Below are 16,837 nucleotides of genomic sequence, written 5' to 3'. Positions count from 1 at the left end.
TCTCCTCCAAGTCCTGTCCTCCACTCGCTCCGACAGCACCACTTTGGGGGGATGGGAGGACACCCCAGCATTGTGGTAGGCTCAGCCCCTGCAAGCTGAGTTGCAAGCTGGCCTCGTCCCCAAAAGGAATCACTGAAGGGCCGTGGATGGGCCCAGCTTGAACCCGAGGCTGGGCGGATGAAGAACAGCTTCCAACAGACCAAGTTGCCACCGGGCTGGGCCACCTGGGCTCCGGCCACCTCAGGGTATTTCAGGCTTTACCCTACAGGGTTCTCTGGGCCGGTCCCCCACTCTCAGCAGTGACCAGGCAGCCCTGCTCCCTCCTCAGAGGCCAGGAGAGCTGGGGAGGCGACAGGAGGCAAGACATGGTCACTCAAATGCCAGGCTTCCTTGCAGCTGGATTTCAGCCCCAGAACTGGCCCCCTGATCGCAGGGACGCCCCAGTGCTGGCCGGCCAACCCCCAGGCAGCAGTCCCTCCCCACAGCCCACCTGCCTCCTGGAGTCCCACAGAGTTTTCACCCTATAAATTGCACATCCTTTTCCTTCCAGATCAGAGTCCATGCACTTTCAGTAAGACAGGTGAGAAATTTTATTTTTTTATTGCCGTCCGGTGTTTGCTTGAATCAGGGTTTAGATGTGCCCTTCCGGAGGACGCATGTGTGTGTGTGTGTGTGTGTGTGTGTGTGTGTATGTGACTCATTTCTAGGCTGGGGTTTCTCCAGCCCATCACTACTGACATAGGGATCTTTGGGGCGAGGGCTGCTCTGTGCCCTGCAGCTCTGGCCTCTACCCTCCACATGCCAGGAATAGCCTTGTGCCCCCAGTTGTGAGAAGTTTTGCAAAACTTCTCCAGGCATTGGCCTGTGTCCCCTGGGGGCCACTCGCACCTGGCTGGGGATGGTGCCTGCACAGACTTGGACTGGGACGGGTTTAATGTGCATTCTACTTGCTCAAAAGTAAGAGCTCTGTATTTGCAAAGGCATTTTTAAAATTCTCACCTTGGAATTGGGGGGCAGGAGTGGAGGTAGGCAGTAATAGCTAAAAGGTACAGGGTTTCTCTTAATGATGATAAAAATTATCTAAAATGTACTTTGGTGATAGCCACATAACTCTGGGAATATTCTACAAACCACTGAATTGCACAGCCATTCATTCATTCATTCATTCATTCATTCATATGCATGAATTGGGCAGTAGGTGGATTACACCTCAATAAAGCTGTTTTGATTTTTTAAAGTCCTACCTCCTCGCAGGCAAATCTGAAGTGTCTGCTGATGTTTGTACTCTGCCGTTCCCAGCATCATTTCTTCCTTCAGTAACGATGCACCCGTGCGTTGTCTGCTTTGCGGCAATCCTGCTTGGTCCCCAGCCAGCCAGTCCCAGAGCCCAGGGGCCAGCTCCCCACACCTGAGCTGCTCCAGCAGTGGCTCAGTTCCAATCTACCTAGAAGGGGGCTTTCTAGAAAGATCCATCACTGGCCACCACACCCCCCCCAACACCTGTCACTGTCTGGCACAGCTGTCAGATGCCTCTGGCCACATGGCTGTGACCTCCTCCAGGCGCCACCCTTTGCCCGCCCAGCCTGCGACCTTCCCAGCCATAATGAGTCGTTGACCTGTGTCCTCCTAAACCCACATGTGCAAGCCCTAGCACCATCCACTGAACGTGGCTGTCTCGGTTTGCCAGAGCTGCTACGAAACATACCACCCAATGCCTGGCTTAAACTGCACAGTTATTGTCTTGCAATTTCAGAGGCTAGAAGTCGAAAACCAAAGAGTTGGCAGCACCACGCATTCTCCCCGAAGCCCATAGCGTTCTGGCCACGTTCTCGGGGTGCTCTGGCTTCTGCCCCCATCGTGTGACCCTCTCTCTCTCCTTCCAGTGTCCACGGATTCCGCCTTCTTCCTGGGGCTTTCTCTGGCTTCGGCTTCTGTGCATGGGGTCTCCAGTTGCCCAGATCGAGGCCGACCCTGGTTCTGTTGGTTCTGTCCTAAGCAGGATCTTAGAATCTTGAGATCCTGTTCACGGACAACGGCATGTCCTAACCGATGGTGACATCTTCAAAGGCCCTACTTACGAACGGTTTGCACTGTCAGGAACCCCAGTTATGACTAAGAACCTGTCTTTGGTTGGGCTCCTTTGGTAAGGCCACGTGACCTTCCTTGGAAAGAGGGCCTCTGAAGATGTGGTTCGTCAAGATGAGGGAAAACTGGAGTAACTGGGCCCCAATCCAATGAGACGGCGTCTTCATAGGAGGAGGGAATTTGGACCAGAGATGGAGATGGACAGACATGGGCATCTCTTTATCCCAGGTGGAGATCCACACTGGTCCAGCAGAGTGGACGGGAGGCTAAGGTGGTGTCCCCAAGGCTGGTTGGGGACGGCTAACGTGGTGGCGCCTGTTTCCCAGCCACTTCATGGTCTGAGCTGGAGCATTCCAGGCTCGCCCTTGCCAGCCCTGCCTGGTGGTCTTCCAGCACCCGCAGCATCTCGGGGAGCACCAGGCTGAGGGGCTGCCCTCCAGTATCAAGTGAAAACCTCCAGGTGGACATGTCTGTCCCCGGAGGAGGGAGGTGGAGTCTCTTAAGGAGTGGATTGACGGGTTCTGTTGGGAGGAGGCGCCATGTGCTTGTGCGTTCTACCTGTGCCTGGGGATGTCTGAACACATGGCCCCCTCCCCCTTATCTGGGCACTTGGGGACATATGCAGGGTCTGAGGGCCAGAGTCCCAGAGCAGGCGGTGGGCTCACAGCTGGACCTAGCAGCACCCACCCACTTCTGGGCCTGCGGGAGAACTCAGCAAGGCTGACCCCGCTGACCACCCCCCATCACGCCCAGCCTCCTGCCTATTTTCAGTGCCAAGTGGCGACCTCCGGCCTCCTGCCCAACTGGCCCTGCGCCCGCGGGAGCCCGAGAGTGTGCCAAGGAGAGGTTAGGCCCTGGGTCGCCGGCGAGCCCGCTCCGCCGCCGCGGATCCCGCCCGGGTTTTGCCGCCGCCGCCGCGCCCTCCCCCCTCCTTCCCCGCGCCCTCCTCCCAGCTCGCCAGCTCCCTCGCTCCGCCTAGCGTGTTGGGATCAGTCTTCTGGCATTTCCTGCAGCCGGGCCCGCGCCGCCAGCTGAGCCCCCGCGCGCCCGGCCCGGCCCCGGAGCACCGAGGCTCTGCACCCGGTAAGACGCGGGCGCGCCGGGGAGGGGGGCCGGGACGGCCCTGAGGAAGGGTCCGGGAAGGCACTGGGGAGGGGGCCCGGAGGGACCTGGGAGGGGGGCTCGGAGAGGGCCGGGAGGGGGCGGGAAGGTCCGCGCTCCCAGCCGGCCGCAGCGTTCAGCAGGCGCCGGGGCCCGGTTGCGGGCATCCGGGGAGTTCCCGGGGACTGGGGCGCAGCCCCGCGGACCCAGACAGCGGCCGTCGCTGGGGAACCCCGCCCAGTCGCGCCCGGGAGTGCGGGTGCGTGGAGCGGTGATGGGCCCGGGAAACCGGGGTATCCGGGGACGGTCCCGGTCGATGCCAGGCGGGTTTGGGGCGCCTGTGGGGCTTGGGTACCTGGAGAGACACACAGAGCTGGGGCCACCTGGGGCTTGGTGAGGCTTGGAGGAGCTGGTAGCTGGAGGGAGGGTGACTGGGTCCCAGCGCCACAGCCCTGGTGAGTGGAGGAAACTATGCCCCCAGCTCAGAGGCTGGGGGGCCTTGGCTGGGGACTTGAAGGGTTGGGGGGTTGGGTGCCCTGGGTTGGGGGGGGGGGGCTGCTGCATCTGGATCTGGAGTCCAGGGGCAGTTGTCTGGCCCCCCGGCCCCAGCCGTGGTTTAGAGGGCAGCTCTCTGGGTCTACAAAGTGGGGGGCTGCCCCCTCTAAGAACTGCAAAGAGGACCCTTCCCTGGCACCCACCCCTGCCTCCATCTCTGGACCACTGACCCTCTAAAGTTAGGGATCCCCAAGAATGGTTTTGGGGATTTGAGTCTGCGGGAGGTTCCTGTGCCCCTGAGGGTCCATGAGGGCGGGGGAAGGGTATGAAATGCTAGGTGGGGGGGTGGGGGAGGGGTGGGCTGTGGAGGTGGGGAGGCAGCCCCTCCAGGCCATGGCCCAGCCTCAGTGGCCTGCCCGCTGGCCCAGGCAGCTGAGCTTTCTCCCCCCAGAGGCCCAAGGAAGTTAGGGCTGGAGGTGTGCACAGGTCCCACCAGCCCCAGGTGGGCTGCTGGGCCCCGCACCCATCCTTGGCTTATCCCAGCCTGGCCTTGCTGCAGCAGCTGATTGCAGTCTCCCTGTTTTACCATCTTGAGATTTTTTTCTACCCTCTTGTCTGCCCAAGAAATAATTTGGTGTGTGCCGCCCGTTCTACCTGAGCCCCTCCTCCAAGGTGCCTTTCTCAGGTCACCCCCGTGACCTTCTGCAGCCCCATAACCCCTAGGCTGGGGACAGGGGCAGGGCGTCCTGAAGACAGCCCTGGGAGTGGCTAACCCAGGAAGTGGGCACGGCCTTGGGGTGGGAGCATTTGTGCTCAGGGGTCTGCATCGAGTGCATCCAGACCCCAGGCTGAGCCGAAAAGTGCCCTTTCAACAATAACAGCCCTGCTCGTCACTGCTGCTTCCATGTAGGTGCAGGACCTGTGTCCCGTGGCCTTGGCAGGGTTTGAACTGAGCTGGAACTGGCTTTGCAGGCAGGTGCTGGGCGGACCTAGGGGCCCGTGGGCTGCGCCTGGCTGTCCCCCCTTCTCTCTGGGCTCCGGCTTCAGTTCCTATTGTCTGCCAGCACGTGTGTGCGGTGGGGGGTGGGCCCTTTAACACAGGGCTTGGGGTGCCAGGAGACAGACCAGGTGTGCGTCTGTCTGGTTGGTCATCCCCACCCGGCCGGGCTGGAGAGAAAAGGTGACAAAGCAAACGCCAGCGCTGAGCCACGGGCCTGTCATCCATGGAGCCTGCTGGGGCTGGCTTCCCGGGCCCAGGTGCCCTGGCTTGCCTGAATCGGGCTGTCCTTTGGAAGTTGCCTCGGCTCTTTGCAAAGCACTGAATGCAGGCCCCTCGCAACCAGGTTTCCTGCGCTGAGAATGACCAGGGTTGGTTTCTCTCTGAATTACGGACTTCTGGAAGCTCGCTGAGCTGTTTTATTAATCTGACACACTACGCTCGGGGGAGGGAATTAAAAGTCCGTGACGAGTCAGTGGTTTGCAGGCTGTCGCGTGTCCCTGGCACCTGCGTTTTGGGGATGTGTGCATGCTGTCTCTCCTGGTCCTGAAACCAAAGCCCCCAAACTCACGCACAGGGCGAGCTTGTCCCCACAAGGATAGCAACGCCCCGCCCACCCTTTGAAGAACCAGGAGGACCTGGGTGTCTGGCTGCATGTCTGGACCTGGTGGGTGCTCCGGCAGGGCCTGGCAAGCTGGACGTTCCGGCCCTGGGGCATGGGGGCACAGGGGCCCTGTCGAATCCCCCTGTTTCCGACACCCCTGGAGCCGTCAGAGTGCAGTTTCCACCTTGGGCCCCAGGCCGGGTGGACAGGGGCGAGGCGAGAGTGGGCTGGGGGTCACATGTGGGGGCTGCAGAAGGACAGTGCTGGGCCCCCGACCTCCTGATGGCCGCTGGTCATGTGGTCCTGGAGTGTCCTTGCACCGTGCCCGGTGGCTGTCACAGAAGGGGAGAGGCATTGCTTTCAGTGCCAGGTTTTCTGCGTGACTTACTCAACGTGCAGCCCAGGAAAACAGAACTTCCTCCTGGGGCCCCAGGAAGGAGGGCCTGGCACAGGTTCACAGTGGGCATCCGTGGGCTCATCAGGGCCTGGTGGCCTCCCCATGCTGGCCGCTTGTTTGGGGAGATTTAAATGCTAATAAAGAAGCACCTTTGAGGGCAGGGGGTGGGGGCGGGAGCAGAGCCAGTACAGCATCTGGGACCTGGGATCATGGTATTCTCTGAGCATCGGTTCCCTGGCCAGGGACCCCGGAGGAGTGGGCATGGCCTGAGTCCACTGTTCCTGCTGGATCGAGAGCCGGGACTGGGAAAGGCAGTGGGGGAACAGGCCGGAATGCTGGCTTGGCTTGTAGCCCTTTGTCTGGCAGGTTCATAAACCATCTGAAAGAAGAAATGTTGCAGGACCGTGATGTGTTCTGAGGATCCCCGAAAAGGGCGTTCCTGTGACCAGAACCACAGACCCCTGGGGGCCTCGATGACTTTTGGGAGAGGCCTCAGACCACCCAGTCCCAGGTCCCCTGGTGACAGGGACCTGCCGAGCCTTCCAAAGGTCCTCAAGGGCGTTGAACTTTGGGAGCTGGGCCCTGCCCTCAGAATGTGCCACCTGGTTGGCTTAAAAAGACCTGAGACACCCAAAGGGCCTCCAAAACCTCCCTCAGGTCCACTGCTTCACTCCAGGCCCTGCCTCACCCCTCCCGGCACCGTCCCAGCTCTGGGGGACCACATCTGCCATTGAACAACCTTCCCCTTCTAAGTCCCTCTAGCCCCTGCAGCCGGCAGATGGCATGACCTTTTAGAAACACAAAACCCATCGTGTAGCTTGCCTGCTCCGAACCCTGTGCAATGCACCCTCCACCTCAGAGTAAGTCCAGATTCCTTTCCATGCTCCTTGCCCACCTCTCTCGTCTCCCCTCTCCCCAGAGGTCCAGTCCCAGGCCTGGCTTAGTCTCACCTCAGGGCCTTTGCACCTGCCATCCCTGTGCCCGGGATGTTCCATCCAATGTGGATTCTCAGCCAGATCCCTTCCCCCAAAGGGTCTCAGCGAGACCCCCTCCCCACAGAGGCTCTCAGCCACATCCCTTCCCCCCAGAGGCCTAGCCCAGCCACAGAGCCTGTTCTGAAGTGGCTTCCGTCACCCTGTTTCATTTTCTTAGCAGCATCCATCCGTATCTGAAATCGCCTCCATTCTCTGTTTGTTTAACTGAATGACTTCACACGGAGAGGGCGCTGGGTCCAGGCCAGGCCCAGGGCAAGACCTGCTGGCTCCTTTCGTCATCGCTCACTTGTTACCCGAATGTCTGCTCAGGGCCATGTCCCCGGGAGCTGGACTGTGGCCGTGTGCCCGGGTGCGCGGGATGCCCGAGGAGAAAGCCGTGGGATGGTCAGAGCCCTGCCCAGTGTCCCGGTCACATCTGAATTACAACTGGATGTGGACAGAGTGGACTTCCTCGCAGGCTGCCTGGGGGCTCGCTTGGGGGCGGAGAGGGACCCCATGGCTCAGCCGACCCTCCCGCCCTGGCCCCTGCAGGGGAAGTTGAAGCTCAACCATTGAAGAAAGCTTAGATGAGAACGTAGCGAGGGCTTGTCTGGGATGCCCGGGCTGTTGGCGCCACTGCCGTCCTTTCGTCTGTCGTCAGGGGAGTTGGGGTACTCGGTGCACGCCCCACTGTGCTGTCAGAGAAGGAGCCCCTGTGGGGTGGGCCCAGCCCCGGTCCCTGCCCACAGACAGGCAGGCCCTTGACCAAAGGGACGCTGGGCCTGCCAAGGAAGCAAAGCCTCCAGGCCCCGAAGGACCCGCCTCTGTCTCTTCCCTGCCTCTCCCGCTCCCAAACAAGCTGCGGCCACGCTGGAACAGGCGGCCCTCTCCTAGGGGAGGGAGGGTGCGGCGGCCCGGATCTCTGTGCCCGCCTACTGGGGTGAATACGGTGGCGGGGTTTCGCTTAAAGGGCCAGAGGCTCAGAGCCTACTGTCCACAGCCCTGCGATCGATCTGTTTACAGGGCAGCGGCCGGGGTTTGTGTGTGTGTGTGTGTGTGTGTGACTGTATATTGGGGTGACTCTGGTGGAGAGTCCCTTAAAGCTCCCAGGCCACATGGTGGAGGGGGACCTCTGCTGCCTTGTGCTGTTATTGGCTGGGCAGCGATGGCGGCGAGATTTCTCACTGCCCACCTCTTGGGGTGAATACGGTAGGGAGTCATTTAAAGGGCCGGGGCCTCTAGGCTGCGCAGTGACAAGAGGGGCGGCTGGGGGTGACCCGTGGGCCCCAGAGCAATGGCACTGGGTGGCCGGATTCCCGTTTTGCAGGATGAACCTCACCCCCTACCCCAGCTGCCTCGGGGATCACCAAAGCCAGCGGGCTGCGAGACTGGCAGGGGCAGGGCCCTGTCCAAAGACCCCAGGGAAGGGGCGTGCCCCTTTTGGGTTAGTGTGTCGGTGGATGCGCTTTCTGTGCCCTCGTTACTTTGAGAGAAGGGTGGGGCGGGGGCCTGGTCTCCGTCAGCCTAGAGTGAAGGTGGGGTCTCATGTTTTCTCCATGTGCCACCACTTCTCAGTTGTCTGATGGGACGAGGCAGCCACCGTGACCCCCGAGGGTCTGGGGGCCCTTGACTGTCCCCCCTCCCAGAGTGGACCCTCCTCACCCCCAACCCCAGGGCAGGGGACTCGAGGACAGAGACTCGCACCTCCCTGTTGGAACCTGAAGGCCAGTGTGTCCATCTGGGGAGCTGGGTAGGGCACTGAGAACTATGGACGAGCACAGCCATGGGCAGGGGTGGCTGTGGACAGGGGTGGCTGTGGACAGGGGTGGCTGTGAACAAGGGTGGTGGTGGACAGGGATGGCTGTGGGGAGGGGTGGCCGTGGGCAGGGGTGGCCATATGGGCAAGGGCGCCCATGTGAACAGGGATAACCGTGGGCAGCGGTGGCCTTGAGCAGCCGTGGACGTGTGGACAAGGGTGGCCGTGTGAGCAGGGATGGCCATGGGGAGGGGTGGCCGTGGGCAGTGCCCTTGCCCGCTCAGGAGACCTCTGTTTCCATACCTTTGAATGCACCATCTGAGGCTTCTGGTAGCTTCTGGTCCTTCCCAGGACAGAGCAGGACAGAGGCTATGCTCCGAGGCCACGACTTTTCCTAAAGGGGAGCACCGTGGCCCCCGCTAGCCCCCTCCTGCCTTCCCCAGACCCTGACGCCAGCAGAGGCCAGGCCTGTGGGTGAGTAGGTGATCAGCCATGGTGCCGGGGCCCGCGATGGGGCTGGGGGTCTGTAGGTCATTTTACCTCTACAGCGCCTCTAAATCCAGGCCCCCAGCTCCGCGTGAGGAGACCCCAGGGCGCTTCCACGTCTGCCCTGGGTCACATCAGCCCTTGGGTACGAGACTCTGGTCACAGGTGTTGGGCTCCAGCCCCACCGTCTCCCCTGGGCCAGGTGGTCCCCAAAACACCACCACCCCACCGTGACTGGGGTGCAGGGCCCCAGGGGGACCTGCCCCACTGGGAGACCTTCCCTCGGCCTCTCCGGCCCCCTCCCCTGCTCCCAAGCTGGGCATTCGTCCCTTGGCACCCTGACCTGCCTCCTCCATGAGCCTGTGTGTCTCCCCCACTCTGAGGGGACAGGGTGCCCCGGGGGAGCAGCCAGCGCTGGCACCCGGCCTGGCCCTCGCACCACCTGTTGAGTCCAGACGCAAGCACGTGACCTCGCAAGGGGCAGCAGACCCAGTGAGGCCGGGGACAGGGGTCCCGACGTCCCTGTCCACTCCATCCCATGGCCTCTACCCAGCAAGCCTGTTGGTTAGGAACTAGGCCCCCTCTTTAGGGGAGCCATTGCTTTAGGGAGTGTGCCTGTCCCAAGATCCCGCCCCTCACCTGGGGCTGGATGGACGCCCCCCACCCCCAAGCCTGCTCTTTCAGCTGTTTGATATTTTCAAGATATAAGTCAGTTCCCCCTCCTACCTCGCCCTCCCACACGACCCTAAAGACGTCTCTGTGTTCCTCTAAACCCACCTCCCGGTGCCCTCCCAGATGGGTAGGTGGTGCTGGAGGAGGGAAGCCGGCTTGGGGGGACCCTCGTCCACTCCGGCACCCCTTGTGTGTGTTTCCACTCTGGGCCTGGTGCCCACAACAGGTCACGGGCCCCCAGCAAGGGTCATGGCCCGAGGCTGGGAGAGCTGGGGTTCAGTAAGAAAATAGCATCAGGGTTCAGCTGAGGCCACTCAGGGGCCAGGCCAGTTCTCTGGTCCCATCTGAGTGGGTCATCTTTGCCCAGACAGGGACAGGGGTGCAGTCGGGGGTGCTCCCGATCCATTGCTGGCTTCCCAGTGGACAGTCTGGGTGGGTGCTGCTGTGCTCAGGCCGCCAGGGTTCCCCACTCGCAGCCACGCGGGCCTCGACCCAGCACCTCTGTCCCTCCCCACAGAGGGTGCCCGCCCCTGACCAGGGCCTCTGTCTCTGCTCCCCAGAATTGCCCGGCACTCTGTCTGTTGGTGGCCAGGAATTGAAGGGGAGGTGACAGCGTGGTCTCCTTAGCCCTGACCAAAGGGGTTAGGTCTCGTGACCTCAGACGTGTGCCCCCGAGACGTTCCGTCGCCTACACCACTGTCTGCATCTGCTGTTCCCGTGCCCGGGAAGCCCTCCTGCCCTGCTCTGTTGGTGCACCCCAGGGGGGCCCAGCCCTTGGCACTGGCTCAGCTCCTCTGGGGTCCACTCTGGCCCCCCCTCATCTTCTTTGTGGCAGCCTCTGTCTCTTTAGGGAGACCCCATCCCTCATCTGTCCCCCTACTTGCCTCTGTCTGCTGGGGGCACCCTGCTGCTGGCCACAGCCCCCTGCGGATCTGGGCGTCACCCAGCCTCGTCACCCCTGCTTGGGGCAGTGTCCCCTGGCTCTCCATGCGGGGTCTTAAGAGCGGCTGTTGGCTATAGGGGGTCCTTTTTAGCCCCAACAAGCCGGTTGCTGGCTTGCTCGCCTAGCCAGAGCCCCAGCCCTGTAGGCGCTGACCAGCTGGCCTGGGCAGCCTATGCCCGTGGGGGCTGGAAGAGGGCCCCGTATGACCGCAGGGACGCCCTACATGTGGGTGGCCTTGGCCGTCACCACCCCGTGGGAAGCTCTGCTCTGACAGCTGGCTAGCGGGGGGGCCTCCCCTTCTGGGCCTCAGTTTCCCCATCTGTAAAAGGGGCCATCGCAGTGCCCGCCCCCTAGGGTGCTGTGAGGATGTGTCTGAAGCACAAAATCTGCTCACGGCCAGCGCCGGCCACAGCCTGTGGGTCCACGGAGAGGCGAGAGGGCGGTTCCGTCCCCGCTTCCTGCCACCGGGCTCTCAGAGCAGCGAGTGGCCGGCCCCTCGCTATTAACTGGAACGTATTAATGATTAATTGCTACAAAAATTTACACACAGGAACAATGCAAAGCAGTAGAGCCTGCCCTGGCTTTGTGGAGGTCTTAACATTAGGCACTCTTTGCCTTAGACTATTTTAAGAGCTAAACTTAGAGCAGGGGACGCTCCGAGAAAGCCTTCCCCAGACCTCTGCACCCCCCTTCCCCTCGCCTCGGTGTCCGGGTCCGCATCCCGGGCAGCTTTTCTGCTTTTACTATATATGGATGAATCCATAAACAAGCGCAGGCCTGTTGGGCTGGTTTGACAGCGTCTCATGACTGTTACCACTCTCTTCCTGCCCATTCGGATTTTTAACAATTTTAGAGTTACGGGGAGTTTGCAGAAACAGCCCTATGTAGCCTATTTAAAAAAAAAAAAACTTTTTGTTGTGAAATATAACATATATACAGAAAAAGCAATGCATTTCAAAGTACATTATAGAACAGATTTCAGAGTTTGGTATGAGTTAATGTTCCACAATTTCAGGTTTTTACTTCTAGCTGCTCCAAGACACTGGAGACTAAAAGAAATATCAATGTAAGGATTCAGCAATCCCACTCATTTGTTAAACCCGACCGTCTCTGTATAACTCCACCATCACCTTTGATCTTTCTCTACTTTTAGGGGTATTTGGGCTACACCCATTCTAACTTTTTCATGTTGGAAGGGGCTGTGGATAATATGGGGTAGGGGGATGGAACTAGCTGATGTTCTGGAGAGGCTGGACCCTCAGGGTTTCAAGACTGATGTGGCCCAGGAACCCATCTGGAGAGTGTAGGTTTCTAGAAAGTAATCCTGGTGCATGGAACCTTTGTAGAATCTCAGATAAAGCCCTAGGTGTTCTTCAGGGTTGGCAGGAATGGTTTTGGTTGGGATTTGGCAAACCGTGATAAATAGCAATATCTAGCTAAAGCTTGCATAAAAGTAGCCTCCAGAATTACCTCTTGACTGTATTTGAACCCTCTCAGCCACTGCACCTTATTTGTTACACTTCTTTTCCCCCTTTGGTCAGGATGGCATTGTTGATCTCATGATGCCAGGGCCAGGCTCATCCCTGGGAGTCATCTCCCACGTCCCCAGGGAGAATTTCACCCCTGGATGTCATGTCCCACGTAAGAGGGAGGGCAGTGGTTTCACTTGCAGAGTTGGGCTTGGAGAGAAAGAGGCCACATCTGAGCAACAAGAGGTTTTCTGGAAATAACTCTTAAGCATAATTATAGGTAGTCTTAGCTTCTCCACTACAGAAATAAGCTTCCCGAGAACAAGGCTCAAGATCAAGGGCTTGGCCTATTGACTTGAGAGCTCCTAGTGCTGGAGACAGTATCAGCAGTTTCCCTGGTGGTAAAGTTTAATAGTTTCATGTTTTTGCTCCTGGCCCTCAAGGGACTTTGCCAATACTTTTTAATTATCTGCCTAACATACTCTAAGATGTGTCCAAGCATTACATTGAGCTCTACCGAATGACAAGTCCTCATTTCCCATTCTGGGTTCCATGTGTTTGGGTTGCTAAAATGAGCTATCCAGACAGGTTGAGTTAAATTACGTGCTACAGAAAATTTAGGTTTTGGACAAAATAAACCTCTCTTCCTTTGGTCTCATACAGTAGGTGAAGTTCTAATCTACATAGCATTTTGCAACTTCTTTTTTCTGGGTTGTTATGAGTAATGATTCCCAGCTCATTTTTCTTGCTTTATATAAATAAGTTCCAATTCATTTCCACTCTCCTGTGGAGGGAATCTCAGGTTATTTCTATTTTATCCCTGTTCCAAGCTGTGGGGCGAGCACGCTTGTGTCACACTTGTGTCAGGTACTGGGGCCCACGTGGGAGCTCATTTGCCTGGGACTGGGTTTTGAGGTCCCAGGGCATGTGGCCAGCTGCCCAACTGGACTTGGCCAGACTGCCTGCCGCAGATGCTCCCAGTACCTGGGGGAGGAGGGGGAGGGCAGCAGCCAAGCAGCTCTAAGAACTTCACGCACCTGGAGTCGGGCGTGGGGGCAGGTACTTCGTCTCCTGGAAGGGCAGGGGGCCTGGAGCCAAGCCCAACAGCTCTGCGCCCTCGGGGACCCCTGCTGCCTCTGCCCTCCGGGGAGGAGGCAGCTCTAGAACCCTCTGCTGCAGAGGTTGGAGGGAGAAACCTTCCTAGCCTCCCCCTCTCTGCATTCAGATACAGCACTTGCCAGCGTCCCCTGTGGTCTCTCAGTGACCGGCACACACTGTTAGCTAAATCCCGGGACCCCATGAGTCAAGGAACGGTGGGGGCTGGCAGTGGCCCTGTGAGCACTACTTGGCTCCTGGAGTGGGGTGCTCAGGCCGCTGCCTGGCCCCCGTGGGTGTGGAGGGGCTCTGGGGGCTGATGGCCGCCCCCAGGACTGTTTGTCCAGTCATCTGGCCTCTTGGGGTGGGGGCCCAGGCACTGTCGATGAAGCTGCTACGCCAGCCACCCCCGGCTTCGGCAGTCACCCAACAGGGAGATGCTGCGGCAGGATCCCAGCCCACGTCTGCCGGGCTGTGCCGGGCTGTGCTGGGCTGTGCCGGGGAGACGGTCCCTTCTCCCAGGTGGACGCTCAGGAGGCCTCGCGATGTGCAGTGGGGGTCGTGGGTGGCCCCCAGGCTGGGCTTCTGCATCGTGTGTAGGAAGCTGTCAATCTGAGTAGAGCCTTTTGGAGCCACGAAGGCATGGACACGTTCTCGGGTTTCGCCCACTTGCATCCTGCCTGTTTCACAGCCGCGCGGCGAGTGGTTCAGGTGTCAGGACCTCCTGCTCCCGCCCCTGACTCGGCAGAGCCCTGGCCGTCCCAGGGAAGGATCAGTGTCCCGGGGGTAGGGTCAGTGTCCCGGGGGTAGGGTCAGTGCCACCACCATCACCACGGCTCGCTGGCTGCACACCCACCGTGCCGTCCATCTGTCTGTCCCGACATGCTGCTGGAGGACGCTGTATCTCCCCCACCACGGTCCGGCCCTTTGGAAACCAACTCGGGTCTTTCCCTCTGGGGCGGGTGGAGGGAGGGGCGCCAGCCCTGGTGGTCGTTTGTTTTAATACCCACTGACTGCGTGCGATGCCTGTGATGCGTTCCGGGGCCTCCGTGCTGTAGAAGGGGTGAGGGGGCTGGTGGGGGCCTGCGGGCTAGGTGGTGCCCCCCAAAAGATGCTCCCATCCTAAGCCCCATCCCAGATTGCGACCTGGTTTGGAAATAGGGTCTTGGAAGATGTCATCGAGTTAGGGTGAGGCCAGACTGGAGTCGGGGAGTCCTGACCCCTGTGACCGGTGCCCCTCTAAAAAGGGGAGAGGGGACGACAGACTCACATGGGGGAGGCGGCCACGTGCCAACAGAGGCCGAGAGTGGGGTGATGTGGCCACAAACCAGGGAAAGCAAGGACAGCCGGGACCCCAGAAGCTGGAAGAGGCAGGAAGGAACGTGCCCTCCAGCCTCTGGAGGGAGCGTGGCCTGCCCACACCTTGGATTTGGACATCTGGCCCCAGCACCGCGGGGCAATAAACTGTTGGTTCAAGCCATGCCGTTTGTGGTTCTTGGTGACGGCAGCCTGAGCCTCCTGCGCCCGTGGTGGGCTGTGCTGGGGCCAGGCCGTGGGGGCTCGCCAAGACCACCAGCCGGCCGGGGGTGCGGGGAGGCCCCAGCTGATGCCAGTGGGTGCAGTTTGGGGAGGTCAGAGGGTGCACAGCAGGGGACAGGCCAGGCTGGGTGCCCAAGGGGCTCTGGCTTCACCCAGGCCTTGCTTTATGGCCCCTCTGCTCTCTGGAAAAGTGCTGAGAATCCAGAAGGAGAAAGGACAGAGAGGAAAGAAGGAAGAAGGGAGAGGGAGGGGGGGGGGAGGGGGAGGGGAGAGGGAGGGAGGTAAGACCAGAGCAGGCGGCTGGCCATCCTCCTGAGGTTGTGGTCACATGGGTGCCTGGGTGTCCCCTTGGCCCCCGCCCCGTGTCCTCCAGCCCTGTGCCGCAGCCGCCCCACCACTGGTCCCTAAACCTGTTAAAATAACTGTTAACAAATGGCTTCACAAGTCGCCGTCCTCTGCCATGCGCTTCTTTGTTAAACCGTGTCTGCGTTTCGGCTTATTTTTAAATCTCCAAGGCGCGGGGACAGCGGCCTTTGTCTCCGGCCTGCCCCTGTCCGCCCGTGGCCTCCCGGACGCCACACCCTCAACCTGTGACCCGGGCTCAGCCAGCGGTGCCAGCGTCACCCACTGCCCAGGCCCCGGCCGGCTGGTCTGAGTGTGAGGGACCCAGGGGGACGTGTGGCTCCGGGGACGCTCCGGCATCGGAGCTGGGAGAAGGTTCGCGCGTTCAGTGGGCATCTTCACGGACGCAGCGCGGCCCCCTCGCGGCCTGAAGGACAGGCCAGCAGTCACCAAGCTCTTTCCCAGCAGAGGCCTTTCAAGCGACTTACCGCGTTCGAGCCCTCCAGCCTCCTACATCTCACCCCATCTTCCAGGAGGGGACACGGAGGCTCGAACGGGCAGAGAGCAGCCAGCTCAGCCACCGGATGGCCGGGAGGTTCCCTGAGGCTCCCGTTGGACACACGGTCACTTATTCTCCCCTTCTTAAAGAAACTCTGCTAAGGAGCCGGGGGAGCGTGTGGTCAGAAATGTGCAGGGAGCGGGTCTGAGAGGAGAAGACTGTCGGGAGAAGGGCCCGTGGCCGCGCGGCACAGCGCTTAGTGTGGCGGCTGCTGGGAGGCTCTTAGTTCTTCTCTGTTCCCGACGGCGTCCTGCGCTGTCACTCAGAATCTGCTGTGGGCTTCTTTTAGTGTCCAAAGCTGCTTAAAGCCAGGAAGTAGGTCAGGTTGAAAAAAGAGGGGGGATGCACAGTGCAATGGTGGCTCAAAGTGGCAGAGTTCTTGCCTGCCATGCCAGAGACCCAGGTTCGATTCCTGGTGCCTGCCCATGCAAAAAGAAAAGGGATTTATTTGCTAATGGATGAGGCCAGAAAATGTCTACGTAAGGCGTCCTCAGGGCAATGCTTGCTTCCCTGGGTGCGGCTGCCGGGGAGCCTGGGCTCCTCTGTGTGTGGCCGCCACCTGCTGGCCTCTCCCTCCCCTTTCAGATGCCGCTGCTTTCAGCTTCTTTCCCTCGCCGTCTTTCTGTGCTCCCTCCATTTATGGAGGGGTCCACTAATACGACTGAGACCCCCCGGATGAGGGGGCCGGAAAGGTGGCTTACTGGGGTGCTTGCAGTCCCACACCACCCCAGGCCGTGGAGGTTGTCGGCGGTGTCCAGTGGGTGCCAGGTGCCACCCAAGTGTGCGGTCATGCGGGTTTTTTCACAGGCGTCCATCCTGCTCAGGCCCTCGTGCCGTTTCCAGGGCTGGACCTCCCCGCACCTGGCCATGGCAGCCGGCCGGCTGGAGCTCAGGCTAGACCCAAAGCCTGCAAAACCTGGGACACAGACACCCCGGGCACCCCTCGACTGTAAGAACAGGGAAGGCAGGAGGGCACTCAAAGTAAAGAGGACTCAGCAGCAACCTCGGGCGAGACCCAGGAGTGACCAGGGCATGGGGGGGACGGACCCAGAGGGGCTTCTGGACCTGAGTGGGAGCTCCAGAATGTTCTTACACTGAAACATACAAGTTTCAGCTGAACTACGTTTTATTTTCTAATAATAGGGTTTTTTCTTTTCCGCTAGACCCATGGAACCACATGTGGGGGTGGGTGCCCTGGGAAGGGGGCCTGGTCCCCGGCCTGGTCGGAAGGGAGCACAGGGGTCTCCTGCCCCATGCCATCCCGGAGCGGCTTCTGGGATTTTCGGAACGGCTTCCTGCGTTCGCAGACCACCTCCGTGAGTT

At 60.2% G+C, this 16,837-nt stretch overlaps 1 protein-coding gene across 3 annotated transcripts in view; it reads left to right on the top strand.

Moving 5' to 3' along the window:
• Positions 1–3,097: 3,097 nt before the first annotated feature.
• OSBPL5 (oxysterol binding protein like 5) overlaps positions 3,098–16,837 on the top strand; it is a 54,904-nt gene continuing 41,164 nt past the window's right edge. For all 3 annotated transcript variants that reach the window (XM_077115396.1, XM_077115395.1, XM_077115397.1), the window contains exon 1: positions 3,098–3,168. The gene's annotated coding sequence lies outside the window, so the exon portion shown is untranslated. The remainder of the gene's footprint in view (positions 3,169–16,837) is intronic.

This window comes from Tamandua tetradactyla, chromosome 9 (assembly GCF_023851605.1).
Source record: "Tamandua tetradactyla isolate mTamTet1 chromosome 9, mTamTet1.pri, whole genome shotgun sequence".
NCBI lineage: Eukaryota > Metazoa > Chordata > Mammalia > Pilosa > Myrmecophagidae > Tamandua > Tamandua tetradactyla.
Note: the sequence above shows the minus strand (reverse complement) of the source record. Positions and strands in the feature narration are given on the sequence as shown.